The sequence below is a fragment of the Chanos chanos genome, chromosome 8 (genome assembly GCF_902362185.1).
Source record: "Chanos chanos chromosome 8, fChaCha1.1, whole genome shotgun sequence".
Taxonomy (NCBI): Eukaryota; Metazoa; Chordata; class Actinopteri; order Gonorynchiformes; family Chanidae; genus Chanos; species Chanos chanos.
Genome location: NC_044502.1, coordinates 15,818,724 through 15,840,393, shown reverse-complemented (window position 1 = coordinate 15,840,393; position 21,670 = coordinate 15,818,724). Strand labels below are relative to the sequence as shown.

At 42.4% G+C, this 21,670-nt stretch overlaps 1 pseudogene; it reads left to right on the top strand.

Moving 5' to 3' along the window:
- The window catches only part of LOC115819351 (uncharacterized), a 91,206-nt pseudogene that overhangs the window by 46,168 nt on the left and 23,368 nt on the right, over positions 1-21,670 (top strand).

The following is a 21,670-nucleotide window of genomic DNA, read 5'->3' as shown; positions in this document are numbered from 1 at the left end:
AAAAGTTACAAGATAATGCTCTGCAATGCATTTAGGAAAGGGAAGAGTTTGCAATGATCTAGAGAAGGACCAGAGCTTTAAAAAAATTTAGGATAAGTGAGAAGGAACAGATGAGACCCATAACTGAATGATTAACTGGTCAGACTTGTGATCAGTGGAGGTAGGCATTTGTCACAAAAGGAGGAGAAGTTGGATGAATGTGCAGGGTTAGCATTTTAACAGTATAGAACCCAGAGTACTGATGCAGGTAGCAGCAACAAGTGGTTGGATGCTGAGTAAGCCGAGGATGCTGCCACAGTGGGTATCGAACCCTGCTCATCCAGATGACAACTCCTTTCCTATGCTCTTCTGGTCGTAGAGTTCTCCCAGTCTACTTAGACTTCACCATGGTAGCCCCCAGCAGGGGTTCAAAGGTGGCACAAAACTGGGAGATTAATTTATTCTATTAATTTGAGAATTTAGGGAAGGTAAAATGGTGAGGAAAAAATAGCGCCTCTCTCCGCCACCAGTATGATGCCAATGGCAAAGTTTTATCCCTTTAGAAGATTAATAAACACTGTCATCTGGGTATTGTCACCGTGGATCCCCTCTTGTGCAGAGTACCAGGAGCACTGAGATAGAAACTCCCAGCACTTCCAAGGGGAACCATCATACCTGTCCAGTTGCTGTGCAAACTGAGGCAAATCTGCCGCATCCATGTTTTGGTGTGGAATTCTGTCATGGACTGAGGGAGAGTCTGGGTGCATGCGTAGACTGCTCAGTTTTATTTGAACAAAAAAGGATTAATTAAAGGAAAATAGGAAGTGCATAAACAAACCTAACATTAGAATAACCAGCAAAGGAGGAGAGAGAGAACCAAGGTGTGACAGTTTAGTTGGCAGATGGTATACTGTCATGACTTGAGGGAGACTGGATATAAGTGCAGGCAAATGTTTAATTCAAATCATAATGCAAATTTTGAGTCAATAAACCAGCAGATTCCAGAACACAAAACAGACTACTGGGGATAGGTAAGATCTAAAATCAAATTACAAGCTACGGTCAATACACTGGAAGGCTAAAAAGGAGACCAGGGCTAACAGGTACAACAGGGCTAACAGAGAGAACAAGGAACAGGAACTAAGTAGGCTATAAAGAACAAAGCTCATAAAGGGACAAGGCACAGCTCAGCACAATCACAATGTGAGAGAATTTGCAAAACCACATAGGAAAACACATGAGTACTTTCACTGGGTCCCCACCACCCTCAACTGGGCAAGGCCCTCTATGTGCACAGGCTGCAAATAGCAAATTATAAGTGGTATAAAAGAAGGGTACATACAATGACATCAGTCGGGTAACACAGGAACAGCTGTAGCTATGAGCATAATAAATAACAATGAAAAACTGTCACTAAATAATATGACATCTTACATGGCATCATTACAGAAGCAATGCTGAAATACACCACTAAATGGTGCTGCGCGATTAAGAAGAGTTTTAAGGCACTCCACCACATGGCACGAAGGCTGGCGCTTCTAGTGTCTAGTGTGCATGCGCAGCTGGCAGAAAAGATTACAAAACCCTTTGCTAGAAATGACTAGGAATGCCTGATTAAGTGTGGTAAACATACATAAACATGACATTCCCCAACAGCACACATGCATAAAACACGACATTTTCCACATGATTAACACATTATAAGACAACTACTGGCATTCGGTGTGACGGGAATGAAATAACACTATCGTTCACTGAGGTAAATTAGCTTGGTGTTTGCAGCCTCAGCTGAAGGCTAAGCAAACATTCAGACCGATAAATACTATGGTCTACATAATCAAGATTCAGCATAATTCACAGCAAGTTGAGACTCGAACTTGTTCTGAGAAACTAATAATTAGGAGGCGGGGCAATTTCTTAGTCTATATGGAGTCTTTATGCTTGTTGGTTATGGGCAGAGAATATTTCCTTTGAATGACAGGTGCTTGTAGTGTGATGAGAGTTTGTGCTTGTAGAAGAGACGGTGTTTTTTAAAGGAGGACTGCTGTCAGATCATTTCTGTGCAAAACTCCCTTTGCATTAGAATAGTTGGGGTGATGACGCGTGTTGCCTCATTGCGAAACCCTCCTCCCAGTTTTTTGCACTGTTTTCAAGTTCGGTTTTTTGTGCCTCTGGGTAATGTGTAGTTCGCCAGTTCATTTTCTCTGCCAACTTTGTGTGCGTGAATGCGAAGTAAGAGACTTACATTTCATTTTGTGTTGTGCATTGCATATTGTTGTCGGGTTGACCTGCCGCGAAGTTTTCCTAATCAAGGTATTAATGGGAAGGTTAATCACGTGGCAATATGTGGACCAGCAATATATAGCGATAGATTGAATATGTAAATCTAACTCCGTGAGCAATGTTGTCTTTCTAGCCCCGTATAAATGTGTGAAATTGTATAAGATCGTTCTTTATAAATTAGTAAATTATATTTGTATTACTACGAGTGAATATCCACTGGCTAGGATATGTTTACGATGCAGTTCTTGCTGACTCATCCTGAGCCAGAAAGTTAATTTCTGACGGTTTTGACGGCATCTAGTGGCTCATATTAGAATTGTATACCATGTCTATAATGTTTATATTCCTTTGTGTTTCCTTGTACAGAAACCACACACGCCTATCATACTCCTGTTCAGTTGTTGACTGAATTTCTAATAAAGGGTGGATTTCACCCCCAATCTTCGCCTAATCATCCTTCTAACAGAGGATTGGAGTGAACTCAGTTGGACTCCAGCATTCGCACAGCTCTAAATATTGCACAATTTCCATTGCAATCCATGGTTCAGCAACTATGATCTTTCCTCGATCTGTGTAACTACAACAGCACCTGACTAGACAGTTATAACTCACCTAACCTCTGGATTTTAAACTCAAGGGTAATCCTCATCTGAATGATCAATTGACATGGACAGATGAGGAGAGAGAAGCCTTCAATAAGATTAAGCAGGTCCTAGTGTCAGCACCTGGTTTAGGTATTCCTGACACTTCAAGACCCTTAGTTCTTCACATCCATGAACATCAGGTGTTTATGACAGTGGTTCTGACCAAAGAGTGGGGACATCAGCACAAACCAGTAGGGTACCTCTCAGCCCAATTGGACCCTGTTCCACAAGGAATAGGACCATGTTTAAGAGCAGTGCAAGCTACATACTTGGCAGTTCATCTCACAGGGCCCATTATCCTAGATCAAAAATTAGGTGTCAGGTGTCTTCATGCTGTCCACACAGCTCTCAGCCTGGTACAGTCCTTACAGGTTACAGGAGCTAAATGGTCAGGGACAAAACAGTCAGTTGCCTTGGCAATGTCAAGTATCACAATTGAGAAATCCATTCCCATCAATCCAGCTACTACGATGACACCTCCCAGCAATCCTGTGGATGACGAGCATGATTGCTCTTAAATATCTCAGGCATCTCTGGAAGTAGGTGAGCACATCAAACTACTCCACTACAAAACCCTGACCTAATACTGTTCACCAACAGATGATCAGTGACAACTGAGGAATGACGCAATCTGGGATGGGCTTCGAGTCATGAAGTTACAGCCAGGGGCTTGTTACTAGCGGGTGCTTCACCCCGACAAGCAGAACTCCATGCATTCACTGAAGCTCTACTAGTGGTCGTGCGAAAGACATCTAACATCTTCATGGATTCCAGGTATGCCTTTGGGATCTTCCATAAATTTAAAGCCCTATGGAAAAAGACTGGGTACCTGACAGCCACTGAAACACTAATTCACAACTGTCCAGAGAGAGTCCAATTACTAGATGCCCTCAGCCTTCCCACCATGGTAGCTGTTATGGTGTATGTGTATAAAGGACTGTATACTGTATATGGTTCATGAAAGTGTGAGGCCACTAGGGCACATCCAGTCAGAATGCGAAGACAAGAAGTCCCTTTAATGGTTTTTAATGAAAGTAGAAATGTGTGGATAAGACATGTGTGTGTGCAAGATGTGTGTACAAAGGAATGTGTGCGATGTGTATGGACAAAGGAATGTGTGTACAAAGGGATGTGTGCAAGATGTGTTTCTGCAGCACAGAAATAATAACACCAATCAGATACACACAGTGGGTACATACATATACACATTTAAACTGAATAAAGAATGTAGTAATACCGATACGGTACTTCAATACACATGTCTATGGTGAACGAGAAAGAACTAGCATCTGCATAGCAAGCCAGCATGACATACATTGCTGTGATTTACGAATACAAAAAGACATAATATTCGCAAATAAGGCACTTACTACTCACAATGTGATGTATTATCAACCTTAGATGTGGTACATGAATATACTACATACAGAAGACAATATGAACAATGCAAACATACTACTTCACACCAGAGAACAAAGGGCGAACAAACTCAGCAGCAAAATGGCGGACATGATTACCAGATGAACCGACACAAATGTAAGCCCTAAGAGTGTCTATATCTGACACCAATACAGAGATGTACTTACGAGTATCCAAATGCACACAATGTTGCAGAAAAAACATGAAGTACCCAGCGGCACTACTCACCAAGTATACAAACAGTAACAGTCTCTCCACACGTCTTCTCCCTTAATTCTTTATGACGGCTAAGACGGCGGTGATCACAACGTTATAAGGGAGACCCGTGTGGTTTCTGATTTGCTGACGTGGGAACAACCAATACAGAGTGGCTGAAGGGCTACAGCTCACTGCTGGACATTCAAAGTCCTTCATCACAGTAGCAGATCTCAAGGTCAGGGCTCAATCTAAGAAGGAGGACAAGGTCAGTGGGGGAGATGCTTTAGCAGATGAAGCCGCCAAAGGGTCGCTAGGATGAATGACACTGATGTGACTTCAAGTGATACTGATTTGACTTCAAGTGGTGGTAACATAATATCATCCATCCACAAAACAGAGGAATTGTGACTAGGGATGTCTTGATCCGGTCTCAAAGATCGGTATCGGGGCCGATTAAGGCATTTTGTAACTGATCGGTATCGGCTTTATTGAGCACGAACTTAAGCCTGATCGTTTGTTTTACATCAGCTGTCCCACAGATGTTGAAAACGGAGAGCACAATTTGTGGCAGGACGCAGCTAAAATGTCTGCAGTGTGGAAATATTTTATATTTTGGGAAACGAAAGCAGTCCAACAGCCACTTGTAATTTCTACAATGAAAGCATTTTGCAAGGCGGGAGTAACAGAGCTGTGTTCAATACTACCAATTTGATACAGCACCTTACAAATGAGCACTCAACGGAATACAGTGAGTTCACTCAGGTATCTCAGGCAAAGGCTGCACCAAAGCAATACACACTGGAGGATACTTTTAAAAGGAGAGAGAAATTTCCTCAAGACAGCGACAAGGTCAAAGAGATTACAGAGAGGGTAGGCCTAATTGAACCCATCGCGTTGGATGAACAGCCAATCGCTGTGGTAGTGAATACAGAGGTGCGTTCAAATTCAACAAACTGAGGTGAATGTTCCAGGCGAACAGATTTTCTTGGAACATTTTTTAGGTCAGCATACTCTGACAACATTAATCCTCTAGGCTACTAATAACAACCCAGGTATCATTTCAAAATTTAAATACCTAACGCTTTAGCTGTATGTGATATATGCGAGTTAGCCTAAACTGTTTCACGACCAGAGAGCAACACAATCACTTAGCTAACACTAAAGATTGATAATGATAGCATACAACAAAGAGACTTTCAGAAAAAGTATCAATGTAACTGAAGTGTCAACGTAACTTGAATTGGTGTAAGAAGATTAAATAAAATTGAACACATACGTTTTCTGGGACAACTCCCATCTGGACACACATCTCCTTTAGTCCAGTCTCCATGTTTGTTGCAGTGAACTCAAAGCAAACAAAAAACTGCTTCAAAATGTTTGCGAACGTCTGCCTTTGTTTGCTAATTTGAACGCACCTCAGGTTGTTGCCGTCTTTTGGAGCTTTTGGTGCCATGTTACACCTTACCCTCTCGACACTACATTTCAGACACTGCCCTAACCAGAGCTTTACAGCAAGGTTTACTTTGTTATTTTGTAAAAAAAAATGGTTATAATAATAATAATAATAATAATAATAATAATAATAATAATAATAAAAAAAGAAACAGCTCGCATGCAGGCAATTTTTTTTCTTAATGTATTGCAGAGCTATTCAGTTGTCAAGCATATACACTGGATTGCTTTTAATAACTTTAATGTACTTGAACTGTGCAACAGTATTATCTTGGAAAATACAAGTATCAGATCGGGACTCGGTATCGGCAGATGCTCAATTTTAAATTACTCGGATCGAGATCGGGGGCAAAAAACTTGATCGGGACATCCCTAATTGTGACCCATTACCATCTATTCTGTCCTCAGTAATGTGCTCAACACTGACACCTAGAGGCAGAAGTATGCATTCTCACAAGTGAGTTGTATTAATGGGAGCCATTTTAGTTCGAGCTTTCAGAGTGGAAGGAATGTAAACATTTGTGTACGTTCTTCTCTATTTACTTCCCTTGACATAGAACAATCTGTAAGCTTAGAGTCAGACAATTAAGTTCGATGACACCTTTTAGCCTCATTTGGACACGATAAGTTGGGTACTGTATATTACTGTATTCATGTTTCAGTAGCATCCTAGACTAGTTGACAACTAACTTGTCAGTGTTAAAGAATGTTTAACACATTTGCGTGTAGCAGCAGAAATCTACGACGGTTGTTTGCTTCTTATTAAGAAAGTAGCCTTCTGATAAATTACTGAAGCATATTAGTTAACTTTACATACATGTCATGATTTTGATTATTGTGTGGCTTATTTATGTACAATTTACAATTTGCCATTTAGCAGACGCTTTTAACCAAAGCAACTTACAGTAAGTGCATCAATCAGATCACATTGCCCCATAAGCAAAGATCGCAATAAGACTATAGATGAATTACCCTCAGTGCCATGCTCCTGGAATTCTGTAACAATAAACGATAAAAAGAAGACTTGCAACATAGGGACAAGGTTAGTACATTTTTTTGTGACAGAGAAAGGGAGGTTTGGCAGTGGGGGACAGGTGGGTTCTGAAAAGGTGAGTTTTCAGTTTCCTGTGGAAGATGGCAAGAGATTCCGCAGTCCTGACTGAGTGAGGAAGGTCGTTCCACCAGTGCGAAGCAATGGCAGAGAAGAGGCATGGTCAAGAAGAACGGCTGCCAGGTTCCTGAAGTGATTCTGCAGTCCTGACTGAGTGAGGAAGGTCGTTCCACCAGTGCGAAGCAATGGCAGAGAAGAGGCGTGGTCGAGAAGAATGGCTGCCAGGTTCCTGAAGTGATTCTGCAGTCCTGACTGAGTGAGGAAGGTCGTTCCACCAGTGCGAAGCAATGGCAGAGAAGAGGCGTGGTCGAGAAGAATGGCTGCCAGGTTCCTGAAGTGAGGGGACCACCAGCTGACCAGAGGTGGTAGAGTGGAGAGGTCTGGGATATAAGGAGTTATCAGAGACAGAAGGTAGGATGGGGCGGAGCCTCTTGTAGCCTAGTAAGCCAGCGCTAGTGTCTTGAACTGGATCAGCTGGGTTTAGAGTGGGCTTCCTAAACAGTGGCTTGACCCATGCCCACTTCAGGTTAGAGGGAACTGTAGCAGTAGACAGGGAACTGTTGATCAAGGACGAAATGAAGGGCAGATGTGTCTGCGCAGAAGTTCTGTTAATTGAAAAATATCTTCATTTCTTTGTTTTTTGCAGTTTTACAATATGGTTTCTCAGTAAACACTCCCAAGAGTCAACAGCGTTCTGAGCACTTACTAGAGCCTTGTTAAGCTCTCTGTCCAGGCTGTGTAGACACACATAAGCTGAGGGCAGAAGACCATCTGTAATCTCAAACACATATCTGACATGCAAGACAGTACAGAACCAGGGGAATGATGGAGCTGAATGGAGAATGGTGCAAAATTGCATGATGTTTATATATGGAGGAAAGGTGACAGGATCATTGCTCCCTCCTGTCTCTTACCATATTTGACCCAACAGATATGCAGGGTTCACCACATTGGACCAAAAGCCATGGTTTCAAGGTTCTCCTCACTCTGGTATAACCATGGCTTGAGAGCAGAAGGTTAAGAACACTTGTCAACACTTGTCAACAACACAATCCCTCCGCTGGAACCACAGTTCCAATGTTGCAACCTAATGCACCACCAGGACTCTTCAGACAGTTCCAAGTTAATTACATCACTCTGCCAAAGGAAAAGGGGAAACAAGATGTCATAGTCATTGTGTACAAATTCTCCAGATGGATAGGGGCATAAAGAAGAGAACAGCTAAATACATTACTAAAATGCTGGTGCAGAACATCATTCCCCAGTGGGGACTTCCTGAGTCTTAGACTCAGGCCAATGTATTCATTTCACAGGAAGATTTTGTCAGAAAGTTAGCTGACTACCAGGTGTTCTTTGGTCCCTTCATTGCACGAACCACCCACAATCATCTCGAATGGTGGAATGGACCAATGGCATCTTGAAACGACGATTAGCTAAAATGCACTCAGAAGGACTTCAGTGGGTGGATGGTCTCCCTTTGATGCCCTGTATTATGATGGCAACTGACAATCGAATCACAGAACACAGCCCTTATGAGGTCATCATGATGCAACCTATAAAGCTCCTTGGCACACCAGATCTGTGTGAAGCTTATGTCCATCTCCTCCCCGACTCCCGGCTTCAGTACTGTTGCTAACCTCACCAAAGCCGTTGCTGCAGCAGAGGCCCAAGTTAGGGAAGCATGGGAAGAGTATCAAGAGTGGGGACACTCTTTAATGCCACGACAGTGTTTTATGACCGAGAAATTTCCACATTCAGGTCTATATCCGAGATAGGAAGGATCATACCAGTGCTGCTAGTTACTCCATCAGCAGGTTTACTTCCTCCTATTAGCTGCAGTGGGGCCACGGCATTGACAGTAATGGTGCTACAGAGCTGGCTGCCAACCAAGTAATGGAGCTAAACTTTATCACACGCTTCGCTACAGATCAGCTACAGTTCAGTTTGGCTTAGCTCTGGCTTAGCATTAGTTGAGTTCTGGTTGTGTTAGCTGTGAGGTTATCTGTCCCTTCCGCCCTGCCAGTCTCTGCGAAAAATTGTCCCAGTCTCACCACTTCAGAAGATCCGCAATGCTTAAAGACTCTCCTGGCACCGATACAAAGTCTTGCTCATGGTCTCCTACAGTCAACCGCAGAAACTCGGGTCTCTCATACCTGAACGTGGCTGGGCCTGCTCTTCTTCTTCCTCCTTTTCTCTACTTCCCTCACTACCCTTTTGTGTGCAAGTAATTCCACTAGAATATCACTCAGATAATTTGTTTTGGTTATACGTGCCTCCTCGTGAGTAATACTTCATTCTCACGTTGTTGTTCATTCATACATACTTTAGATAGTGAAGATACTGTTGTTGTCTACCATTTGTTGTTTGCCTTCTTGCGAGTAGTTTAGATGCTCTTGTATGTGTGTGTGTGTGTGTGTGTGTGTGTGTGTGTGTGTGTGTGTGTGTATAACAGATGTGCCTTAATCCCGTCTAAATCACAATTTATTCAATATTTGATTCATCCTGTGCCATTTGAATTCAGTCATTGTAAGAAATGTGTACATTCACATTTCAACTCTTAAAGTATGTGATAAATCATTTCCAAGTTACTGAATGTGGTGATCCAGGAATTTAATTAGCCAGAATATTGAATTCAAAGAGTCTTACTGTACTTGTTACTTTAATGTTGTTATTTAATATATGTTAAGGCTGATGAAGGGTTTTTTTTTAATAATGTCTAGGTTCAGTGTTCAGAGCGCTGAGCGACAAGTTTTTCGGAATAATTTTAACTTGTCTGGGTTCAGGCGCTGAAATAAAGTTATGGTTACAGCGAAGTGATATTAGTATTAGGTCTAATATTGACACTGAACCATTCACCAGAATTTCCCTGTATCATTGGCATGAGTGGCAGCTGGTTGTAAAAGTAGGGGAGGAAAGAAAGTGCACTTGGTAAAGTGTGGTGGTGGTGGTGGTGGGGTGGTGGAGGTGAGGGCATATGCGGGCATGTAAAATGCAGACACATTTAAAGCACCAGTAAGGAGTTTTGGTCTAAAACTACTGAGCTAACTACTTAAAAGACATGCAAAAAACAACACCAGCATAGTAAGCACTGATAAAAGTTTGCTAGCATTCTAACTGGTGTCTTTTTGGGATATAGTCGGCAATGTTGTACTGTGAAAGCTGGTCTTACATTTTCAAGGGGTGGTCTGACCGCAGAACTACATAGTGCATAGCCTGGGAGGCTAGAGGGAATTACAGTTGTGTTCTGTCCTTTACACGATCATGTACTATAAAAATGAACTTGAGGATGATACCAAAACTACTTGCCAATTAAAATGTACCTAAAATGTAGTTAATTGCTGCATGCTGTCATTTTAAAGCCAAATTGCTAGAATTTAAAAACAGATTGTTATACTGATTGAACACACTGACCTTACCATTTGGTTTGGTAATCTCGATTTTTGGAACTGGTCTCTCTGCTGCTTTTCGACTAAACACGACAATCCTTCTTATCCTTGCTGTATGACTAATGACACAAGACAGGTTCTTGCATGATTGTTAACCCCCTCCCACAAAACTCTCACCAGCGCAGTCAGCTCCGCTGATTGGTTCACTGATGTTAGACACTAAATCCAGAGCCTCTGGCTAGACCCGCCCAAAGGGAGGTTTGTCCTCCCTTACTGCCATTCACCCCCATGTTAAAAGCCACAACTCATGAGCCGCTGGGGTAACAACCATTTATAATGGACATCAATGGGAGGCTTGGGGAGGTCGGACCTCCGTACAGTAATTTTCAATTGTAGGGGGTAGGGGGTGCTGTTGATATTTTGACATGGGGAGGGGATTTTTGTGACTGAGGTATTAAAGTATATTATCAGTATTTTAACAGATTAGTCTGTTAAGTTTATGTGTATTTATTTTTCTCTTTGAAGTTTATTTTTCTCTTAAATTTTAGGGGGAATGGTCCTCCCTTTCCTCAATGAACGAGCCTCCTCTGGAAAGACCTCCCTCATTTGCATGATACAGGGATTGAAGCTTACCTCCCTCATTTGCATGGTGCAAGGGGTGAAGCTGTTAGACCTCCTCATTTTGGTGATGTAGATGGATAATGGCCTGATCACACATTATGTGTACAGAAGCTTGATGAGTGATTCGCTTGCATGCTAATAGTGATCATTAGAGTTAATGGTTGGGGAGGGGGAGGGGGTAGGAACAAGTAGAATATGTAGGGTTAGAAACAAACACACACACACAGACTGGAGGGTTAAATAAGGTTATACTTGCTTTTCTATTATGGGATGCTTGAGTGTGTATGTAAGGTGTAACGATTGACCTGGGAATTGAACCCGGGGCTCTGGCATGGAAGCCCAGGGCCTTACCCTTGTGCCACCAAGAGGTAGACCCAAAAGCAGAGAGCAAGGCAAAAGTGATTCAGTAGGTGGTTCCTTTTAATAGGTAAATCTGGGCAGAGGTATCCAAGGGGGTCAGGCAAAAGTCAGAAAACAAATCCAGGCAGAAGCCAAAAAACCAGTAAGCAGAAATATCAAATGTCAAATCCAGGGAAAACAGCAGGCAGAATCTTGGTTCAACAAAACAGGCAAAAACAGGGTCAGCAACAGAGGCAATCCAAGAAAACACACAAAAATACTCAGAGCTTACGAGAAGGCTTGATCTGGAATTGCACACAGGGTAACAACTCAAGACTGAGCAAAGAACTCAACAGAACAGAAGACTTAAATAGACAGACAGAACAAGACACAGGTGCAAACAATACAGCAATAATGAACTAAACAGGAACCAAAACTAAGACTGAGGACCCCACATGGACAAAAAAAGAACAACATTCCCAAAAAACATGACATAAGGTGCTTGTTATCCATTACACCAAGGGCATGTGAGTATGTGCATATCTCTATCCCAAGGCACTGTTTGCACCTAGTGACAGTCTGTGCAGCGCACAGAGAGAGTGAGTTTTCCTCTTTGTCTTCAACCATCATTAAGCTCTAATAAAAAAAAGACCTTAAATTTCATCTCTGTGTCTATTATTTTCAACCTATAGCATGAAATGCCCAAAAATATGTATGCAGACACAATGAGTAAACAAACTCAGGAGAGCTTCACACAATAATGAGGTAAAAAGGAATTTACCCAGTCAGGTCCAAATAGGCTCAGGAGATAGCCAATCAGGTTCAACCATGCGAAGAAAACAGGGAGGTAGAGACAGTGGCCTGACACAAACTATGCTAAATTAAACAGTATCCTAATGGTTGGCATATGAAGTGATTATTTTATCTGACAAAGAAATGGCCCATAATTAATGTTCATATTTCGAAAAATCATTCAAACGAATTTTACTGTCAGCACAAGACTTACACATATTTGAGAAATGAAGTTTCTCTACATTGTACTGTAATTCATCATAATGGGTACTTTCTACAAAGTTTGTTTTTCTTCGTTTTTTCTAACTTATCATTTTAAAATAATTTGAAGTAGTATATTGGCTGAATATATTGCATGTATTTTGTTTTAGTAAGGTCTTTCTAAAAGTATTTTAAATACTACTGGATCATAGACATCTCCCATTGAATTTACACCTTTACTGATATCACTTGTTTATATAAGGATAATATTTTTTCTTTTTTTATGAGATTCACTGGTGGATGTGCCAATGTTGTCAGATGAAACAGGTATGATGATTGTCAGTTCTTGAGTATTTTAGTGATTATGATTGTGAAAACAATACATTGCAGATGAAATTTATCAAGGCTGACAGCAATGGCAAGTTTAGTTTTTACTTGTGCTGCAGGTTTTACTATAGTCATTGACAAAAAAACAGCTTTACGATCCAAGGTCTCTAAATCTCCCAATGAATATGACAGAGGTGAATTTGGTTTCAAGTAACATGCTTATAGATAGGCATAACGAGGGAACATGAGCTCAGCTTTCTGATCAAAGTCAAATAAAGCTGCTGGAATACAGAGGCCATGTAAAGAATCCTGATGGTATATGAACACCTCTGAAACTGTACAAAAACTACAAAGAAACTTGTGTGTTTAAAGTTATAGGTGCTTTTTGTGTGTGGTGTACTTATGTTAGAAAGAGAGAGAGAGAAAAAGAGAGAGACAGAGAACATGTTGGGGGGTAATAATCTGAAATGTTGTTTGGACATTGGAAAGGATGTTTGGAGATGATGAGGTGAGAAGAAGATATCAAAAGTTGTCCAGACTGGCCTTAATTAACCACCATGGCACCAAGGTTTAACCCATTAAGGCCAGATCCAACATTAACGTGATCCCTTTAAGACCGTGTGCGAGGTTTGCATTCGTCTCCCTTTAAAGTCGGATACGATGTGAGCGCGTTTTAGATGATGCCATCGTTTCAAGACCCGTGTCCGATGAAATGCATCTGATTTGCTGAAATCCACGTGGGGAAGGCGAAATGCTTGTTTTTGTTTGTTTGCTTGTTTTCAGCATGAAATGCTTTGCTTGTGTTCCTGAGTGAGTGGAGCACATCAATGTCTCTCCCCTCACTCAGGTTGTCAGCCATTGTCACTGTCTGAAACGCAACTTTAGAAACGTTTTTGCGGTCCTAAGAGGCTAAGATGGGCTGAAAATAACAAGGCATTTCGCCTTCCTCACATGTATGATTTGGATTAAAGGTTTTCCCGCGCTTGCATCCAGTGAGGTAATTAATGTCAGGACAATGCTGACATGTGACAGGTTATTTATACTTTGTGGCCATTTTGAGGTCTTGCTGCTAACAGTCTCCTACCTATTCTTTGGTTTAGTCCTTTTAGTTCAGTCATTGACTCCACCTGTATTCAGTTTTGCCTCATTTAGCTGTCTATAAGTACTCCTTTCCTTGTTTCTTTGTCTGGTATTATTTGGTGTGTACCCCGTGTTACGTTGGTTTCAAGTTTCAAGTTTTATTTGTCACATGCCAAGGTACTGTGTACAGCAGCAGTGAAATGAAGGTCGGCAGCAGGGCAGACTGTGCAAAACTCACAATAAGAAAAGTATAATTTAAGAATAAGAATAACTTAGTAAGAGGGAGCAAGAAAGAGCAACATATTAAACAGCCAAAACATATTAAAAGAGCTACATAGACAGTCAAGTTGGATGTTACCCTGAGGGATAAATGACAGAAATACCATATATAGTGAACAAAATAGGTATACACAGTATAAATATAATATGTATGGGGATGCAGTGCAGAACTGAAGTTAGACTCCAGTATGGGCTGCATTTAGTGTTCTGATGGCCTGGGGGAAGAAGCTCCTATGGAGCCTCTCAGTATTGGCCTTGAGGTTGCGGAGGCGTCTGCCTGACCGCAGCCACTGAAAGAGTCTATGGTTGGGGTGATGGGGGTCTTTCATAATCCTGATGGCTCTGGTGCTGCACTGTCATCTGCAAACTTTATGATCATGTTGGAGCTGCTCTTTGCCACACAGTCATGTGTGTACAAGGAGTAAAGCAGGGGACTGAGGACACACCCCTGGGGAGCACCAGTGCTGAGGGTGAGAGAGGTGGACATGAGGCTGCCCACCCTAACCACCTCTGGTCTACCAGTCAGGAAGTTTAGGATCCATTTGCACAGAGAGTTATGCAGGCCAAGGTTACTGAGCTTACTGACCAGTAAGGGGGGACTATAGTGTTAAAAGCTTAACGACATTCAATGAACAGCATTCTAACATAGTTCCCCCGCCAATGTCGAGGTGAGATAGGGCAGTGTGCAGTGCATGAGTGACTGCATCATCAGTGAAGTGGTTGGGATGGTAAGTGAACTGAAGGGAGTCCAGAGTGTGTGGCAGAGAGGAGCAGATGTAGTTCTTCATAATCCTCTCAAAGCATTTCATTATTTCAGATGTGAGGGCTACAGGGCAGAAGTCATTTAACTTTTTGGGCACAGGAACAAAAACATCTTTTGAAGCATGTGGGTACTACAGACTGGGCCAGGGAGAGGTTGAACATTGTTGTCAATACAGGGGTTAGCTGATCTGCGCACGTTTTTAGGGCACGCGCAAGAATGCCGTCAGGACCCACTGCTTCCTTAGTGTTTACTCGTTTAAGAGCTTTCCTGATGTCATGCTCTGAGACAGTGAGTGTGAGCTCGCCTCCCGCAGCAGGGCTCGATTCCCAAGCGCTAGTATCTATGCTAATGTAGCCGGGTAGCGTCACCTCCCCCTTTTTGTGTATCTATTCAGTTTGCTGGTAACTAATTAGCATAACTGACAAACTCTTGTGCATAAAAGGCCCAGGTAAACGCTACCTGAAGGTTTGCTTTCTGGATATCCGCTCCTTCTGCCACCTGCTCCTTCATTATTAGAAAGCTTGGTTTTTGTAGTTACTGCCAGCGTGACTTTCGGTATGTTCCTCTGCTACTGATCCTCAGCTTCACCTGCCTCGCTGTAGCACTGCCTGGGGTTATCTGTCATTGATGGGCGATTGCCATACTGTGGGTAGTATTAGACCTGCAAAGGAGATTTGGTATTGGCGTGCCGCATCTTGGTTGAAGCTGCTGCTTTGTCTCCCTTTTGTTTCTCTTTTGTCTTTTTTTGTCTTTGTTTGGTTTCCGTTGTTGTTTCTATTATTCTTTCGCTTATGTTTCATCAGTCTTAGTTTGCTTATACTGGCTTTAGAATATTGCTCGTGCTGTTAGACGGTCGGTCTCTCAGTGGAGTGTGTTCCGTTTCTTCATTATTGTCCGGTGTGCGCAATGTTTGCGCAGGCCATGTTGTGTTTATTTAACTGTGTTTTTTCTTTTTTTTTTGGTCCTTCATTTTATTGGTTCATTTTTCTGTGGATGTGTGATTTGTATTTATTGGTTTTGTTTAGTTTTGTACCAAATGGTATGTGATCTGGTGTGTTCACTATTCAATTAATAACTCTTTTGAACCCAGGCTGCAGCTGAGTGCCCCTTTTGGGGAGGCTAGTCACTGGTGGTGTCCCCTCACAGTGTGAAGTTTCCAGGAGCACCTTGGCTTGGTTCACTTATTGTTTGCAGTGTGCGTGCATGTGGTGTGGGACCTGGGCACACCTCCCAATTAGTCTGCCTCCCCCAAGGTAAGCCTTAGCTCTGCTGTCAATGCCCTATTTTTTACTCCAGTTGCAAGGGTGGGTAATTATTTGTATGATGAGTGTGATAGTGGAAGTCTGACTGCGTGATAGTGTTGTGATGGTGTGCTAGTGGAAGTATTTTATATTCTTGTACTGCTACACTTTTAAGGCTATTTCTGTAATAAAGAATTCCTAATTATGGTCCCACCTTGTAACCTGCAGGGTTGACTGTATCCGCAATAAATATCATTCGCTATTACATTGAAATTGTCACCAGAATACTTTTGCATGATTCCAGCCGTGCAGTGATTCCACTACCTCCTTGGTCAATAAAATTCAATTTTACATTTGAAAGCACGTCTCTGGCTTCTTGGTATTAACAAACTTGTGTTCTATGTGCTAGTACTAGGTTGAAATTCTCTGGGCGAAATTCCCAGGGTGGTGTAGTTGGCTACAATTTAAATATTTTTTTTTTTTTATTTGACTTGGTGTACTTTAAGCCCTTATCCTCGCCACACTAACTTTAGCGTCATTACCACCAAACTGTGCAAAGAAAGAGTTCAGGTCGTGAAAAAGAGTAGCATCAGCACTCACCATAGAGGAGACATTGCCTTTGAAGTCCAATATTGTTCGTATCCCTTGCCACATGCATTGGGTGTCCAGAGAGTTGGAACTGTGACTCAGCTTTGTTCCTGTACCGTCATTTTGCATCTTTGACAGCCCTCCTTAGTTTGTATGACGCCGGTTTGTCGTCGTCCATGTTCCCTTTCAGAAGACTGGTGTTGAAGGCAGCAGTGCGTACATTCAGTGCTTCGCGTATGGATTTGTCTACCAATGGTTTTTGCTTAGGAAAGGTCCTAACTTTCGTCACAGGGACTACATCGCCCGCTAGCTTGGTGATGAAGCTGTAGCAATTGACACGGACCCTTCACCGTGTCATGCTCATTATTTTCTTTCTGTTTTCTACAGCGCTTTCCTTTCACTTTCCATCACCAAACTTTTTCTATTTTTTTTTTCTCTCTCTTTGATTTGCCATTTCGTCATTGGCTTTTTGCCGTGACTGAAAAGGGCCGCCGTAGAATATAGGAAGGGGCGTGATTCCTGCTACGGTGAGGGAAAAACTCGAAATGGCATTCTCGTGGTTTGTTTTCTCTCTCCCAGTCACCGAGGCGTTTACTGACTATAGCATCCCTGGCTGATTTAAGGTCCTGGTCTTCAACGGGTGGTTTATGAAATTTGTTTTATTGGCCATATATTCCGTACAAACACACCGTAAGAGCTGACGGAAGAAACAAACGAAAATACAATTCAACATTTACATTAATACATCATGAAATACAACAGAAAGCTACCTATGCTACTATTTCTTGGCATACAAAAAAGAATGTAAGCTACAGAGAAGATTATAAACGGTAAAATCAAACAATGTACGCTAAATTGCTTAAATTAAACTACATCGCATTTGTTTTAACGGGACCAAAAGAGGGGAGCACAAAACGATATATCTGCATTGTTTTCAAACATAAAATATACTCTTACACAAAACAACCAAACAAACACAGACTCACTAACCTTGTGCCCCTCAGCCGGGTGCTAAACATTAGAATGCAAAGAAAACAACCAACACCTTATCCGTAATAACTCCGTTTTACCGCCGCTACTATTAACGATTGCGAATGTACACTAGATAGCGCAACTGAATTTCAAAATAAAAGCGCGTTTTCCATTTTTCCAGAATTCGTAAATCAATAGATATAAACATAAAAAAGGAGATACAAAAATAACTGTAAAACTCAGTGAAAGGTTATTTACACTGACCGTTTACTTTTATTAGTCGACTGTTCAGTACGCGCAGCTTCGTTTTCGGACAGCTTTCTTTCTTAATACTAAATCGGATTACAATCATGGACACGTAGTGGTTGGACTCCACATGGATTTGCTGCTCTGCCGCCTCCCTCTTCCTGCCGGCGTTCCCCCTACTTTCCCCAGGTGACTAGCCTCGGTTTTCCCACTCTCTATCTGTTGTTCTGCTACACTCCGTGTGAATGGTTGGCCACCTTACATTCATCACGGAGAGTCCTGTTAGGAGGGACGAACATTGCAGAGGTCGTTTTTTTTTTTGTTTGTTTGATTGTTTTTCCTCCTCTCAATTATCTCTAAATGGGAAACGAACCCTCTTATGTACATAAGTGAAGATTTGTGAATATTTGTGACCAAAATTGTAAGTTATGTATTGTGTTCTGTGTGGACGTTCAGCGTTTTGTGTTGTGTGCTGCCATTGAGTTTTGTTTTTTATTTTTTTTCTGTTGGTTATTGTGCAATACCCATTGTCTCTCTGGATGTTAACTGCTGTAAATATATTCACCGGTCATAGGTGTTGGATGGTCCCTATTTTGGTTTCATGTTCTTTTGAAATATTGTCTGACTGCCCTGAGAATAGAGCTAGCTGTGCCAGGCTGCAGGTGAATCTAGGCCCTACTAGATGCCTATGCGGTCTGATAGGGGTGAATGAGGCTTCGAGTAGACTCTACTATTCTTCTTTAATTTTTTTATTTTTCTTCTTCTTCTTCTCTCTCTGTGACGCTCCTAGCGGGCGTCTGGCGCCCAACTAAAAGTACCCCTCTCTTAGCCTGCTGTTTACCGCTATAAAGCACGTCACTACTTCCGCAAATTCGTTGACGTTGTCGGAGGAGGAGTGGAACGTGTCCCAGTCTGCATCCGCTAATGCGTCTCGTAGCATGTCTTCTGATCGGGTGGTCCAGCGCCTGACTTTCCTCGTCATTGGAGCCTCCTGAACCAGTCTTTGTTTATATTCCAGTGACAGGAAAATGGTGGCCAGGGTCCTTTCTGTGTGGAGTTTGCATGATCTCCCCGTGTCTGTGTGGGTTTCCTCTGGGAGCTCCGGTTTTCTCCCACAGTCCAAAGACATGCAGGTTAGGTGAATTGGAGACACTAAATTGCCCCTAGGTATGAATGTGTGTGTGTGTGTGTGTGTGTGTGTGTGTGTGTGTGTTTTGTCTGTGTCTACCCTGCGATGGACAGGCGACCTGTCCAGGGTGTTTCCCTGCCTTTCGCTCTGAGTGCTGGGATAGGCTACAGCACCCCCTGTGACCCTAATCAGGATAAGCGGCTCAGATAATGAGTGAGGAGAGAGTTTTGCTTTGTAAGCTCCCTTGAACTGAGTGTAGCAATGGTCCAGGGTATTTTCTCCTCTGGTGGGACATGAGATGTGTTGGTGGAGGTCTAACATGGTGTGTTTCAAGTTTGCCTTGTTAAAGTCACTGGCCACTATGAGGGCTGCATCTGGCTGTTTAGAAAGGTGACTGTTAAGCACATCATGAAGGTCTGATAGAGCTATGTCCGTATCAGCTTGCGGTGGGAAGTAAAGAGCCATGACAATCACTGAGGTGAACTCCCGGGGAAGGTAGAAGGGACAACAGTTTATGGTTAAGTGTTCAAGATGGGGCGAACAGAAGTGTGAAATGACTAACATTCCTGGGATCACACCAGTTGTTGTTGGTTATAAAGCAGGTCCCACCTCCCTGGGATTTACCAGACTGTTCTGTCCATGCGCCAGACGGTGAAGGAGTCTGTCGTCTGTATGAATCTGTCTGGCACTGAGGGGGACAGCCATGTTTCAGTGAAACAAAGGATATTGCAGTCCCTCATGTCTCTTTGGAATCGGATACATGCCTTGATGTTGTCCAGCTTGTTTTCCAGAGACTGTACATTCGCAAGCAGGATACTGGGCAGAGGAGGGCGAAGTGCCCGCAACCTCAGTCTGTTCCGAACTCCCGCTGACTTCCCTCTGTGTTTTCTCCTTCGCTTCCCTGGAGACGCGACTCCATTGTTGTTGTTGTTTTGGCCGGCGTTCCTAAGGATTTCCTCCGGCCACTTTGGGGTGTCCAAACTTTGAATCACCAGGTGGGTCAACCTTATCCAGTGTTGAGAAGGGTGTACCAATCGTAACTAGTCAGTGCAGTTGTAAAAGGCGCATAAGAAATTGCAAAAACTATGGAAAAAAAAATAAAACAAGTCTGACCGGAGCTGCCGCAGCGGCCACCGACCCAACAGTGCCAATCTGAGTTCCTGACCCTGCTTTCCATGAGTTTTGTAAACCTTGTTATGTTTGATTCACATAAAGAGTACACTGGACCTGCACATGCATCCAGCCTCCTTTGCACGCTCTGACAGTACTTAAAATCTGATCAATATTTAAATATTTTTCAAGCAACTGTGATGTCAGTCCCCAGGTAAATTTGTTAGCTTCTGACAGAAAATATTGAAAAAGATGATGAAATACATTAAAGTTTTGTTGACATTTATATTTTCAGAAAATTAACAATTTATAAAATACTTATCAAGCCCTGGTTCTCTCTTTCCCCTTCTAGTGGGTAGTTTTGTTAAGATGTGTTATTTCTTGGTTTCCTTAGTTCAACCTGTCAGTTCTGTGTCTTGATAGTTTAGTCTTGCCTGGTCTGTATAAGTACTCCTAATTTAGCCTTTGGTTCCTTGTGTGGAACTGTATTGTTTTATGTTACATTGGTTTATTCGTATAACAGTTTGGTAGCCTGAATCTGCGGTCCTGTAAGTTCCCAGAAGTCTTTTGTTCTATGTTTTATTTTGTCGTGCCAATGGTATGAGGAAAATCTGGTTAATAGTTCACTGTGAATATTAGACTTAATACTAATATCACTTAGCTGTAACCATAACCTTATTTCGAAACCTGAGCCCAGTGAAAACAGATACTCTGAAAAACTCCATTTATAGCTTAGCGCTCTGAACACTGAACCTTGAAATTATTCAGAATAGCTCTTCATTAGCTGTACTTATAATAAATAACAGCATTAAAGTAGCAGGTACAATAATACTCTTCGAATTCAATACTTCTAGCTAACAAAGTTCCTGGATCACCACATTCAGTAAGTTAAGTTTCAGTGATTGCACACACACACTGTGAACAGCGAGCAGTGAATTTGTCCTCTGCATTTAACCCATCCAACACACCAGTAGTGAACACACACCAGACGCGGGAGCAGTGGGCAGCCTCCTTGGTGAGCGCCCGGGGAGCATTGGGTTAAGTGCCTTGCTCAAGGGCACACAGCTGTGGATGTTGGGCCTGGGAATCGAACCGGCAACCCTCCAGTCACAAGCCCGGTTCTCTACCCTTTACACCACGGCTGCCCAGCGTAGCTTGGAAATAATTTATCACATACTCAAAGAGTAGGAATGCGAACGTACACGTTTATTAAAACCATCAAATTCAAACGGTACAGAATTTAGGCACATCTGCTATACACACACACACACACACATACACACAGACAACAGCATCTGAACTACTCACAAGAAGACAAACAACTAATGGTAAACAATAACAATATCCTCGTTACCTATAGTATGTATAAATGAACAACTACGTGAGTATGAGGAAGGAGAGAAAAGGGATGAGTAAGAAGAAGAGCAGGCCCAGCCATGTTCAGGTATGAGAGACTGGAGTTACCGAGGTTGGCAGTAGGAGACCGTGAGCGAGACTTCGTGTCGGTGCC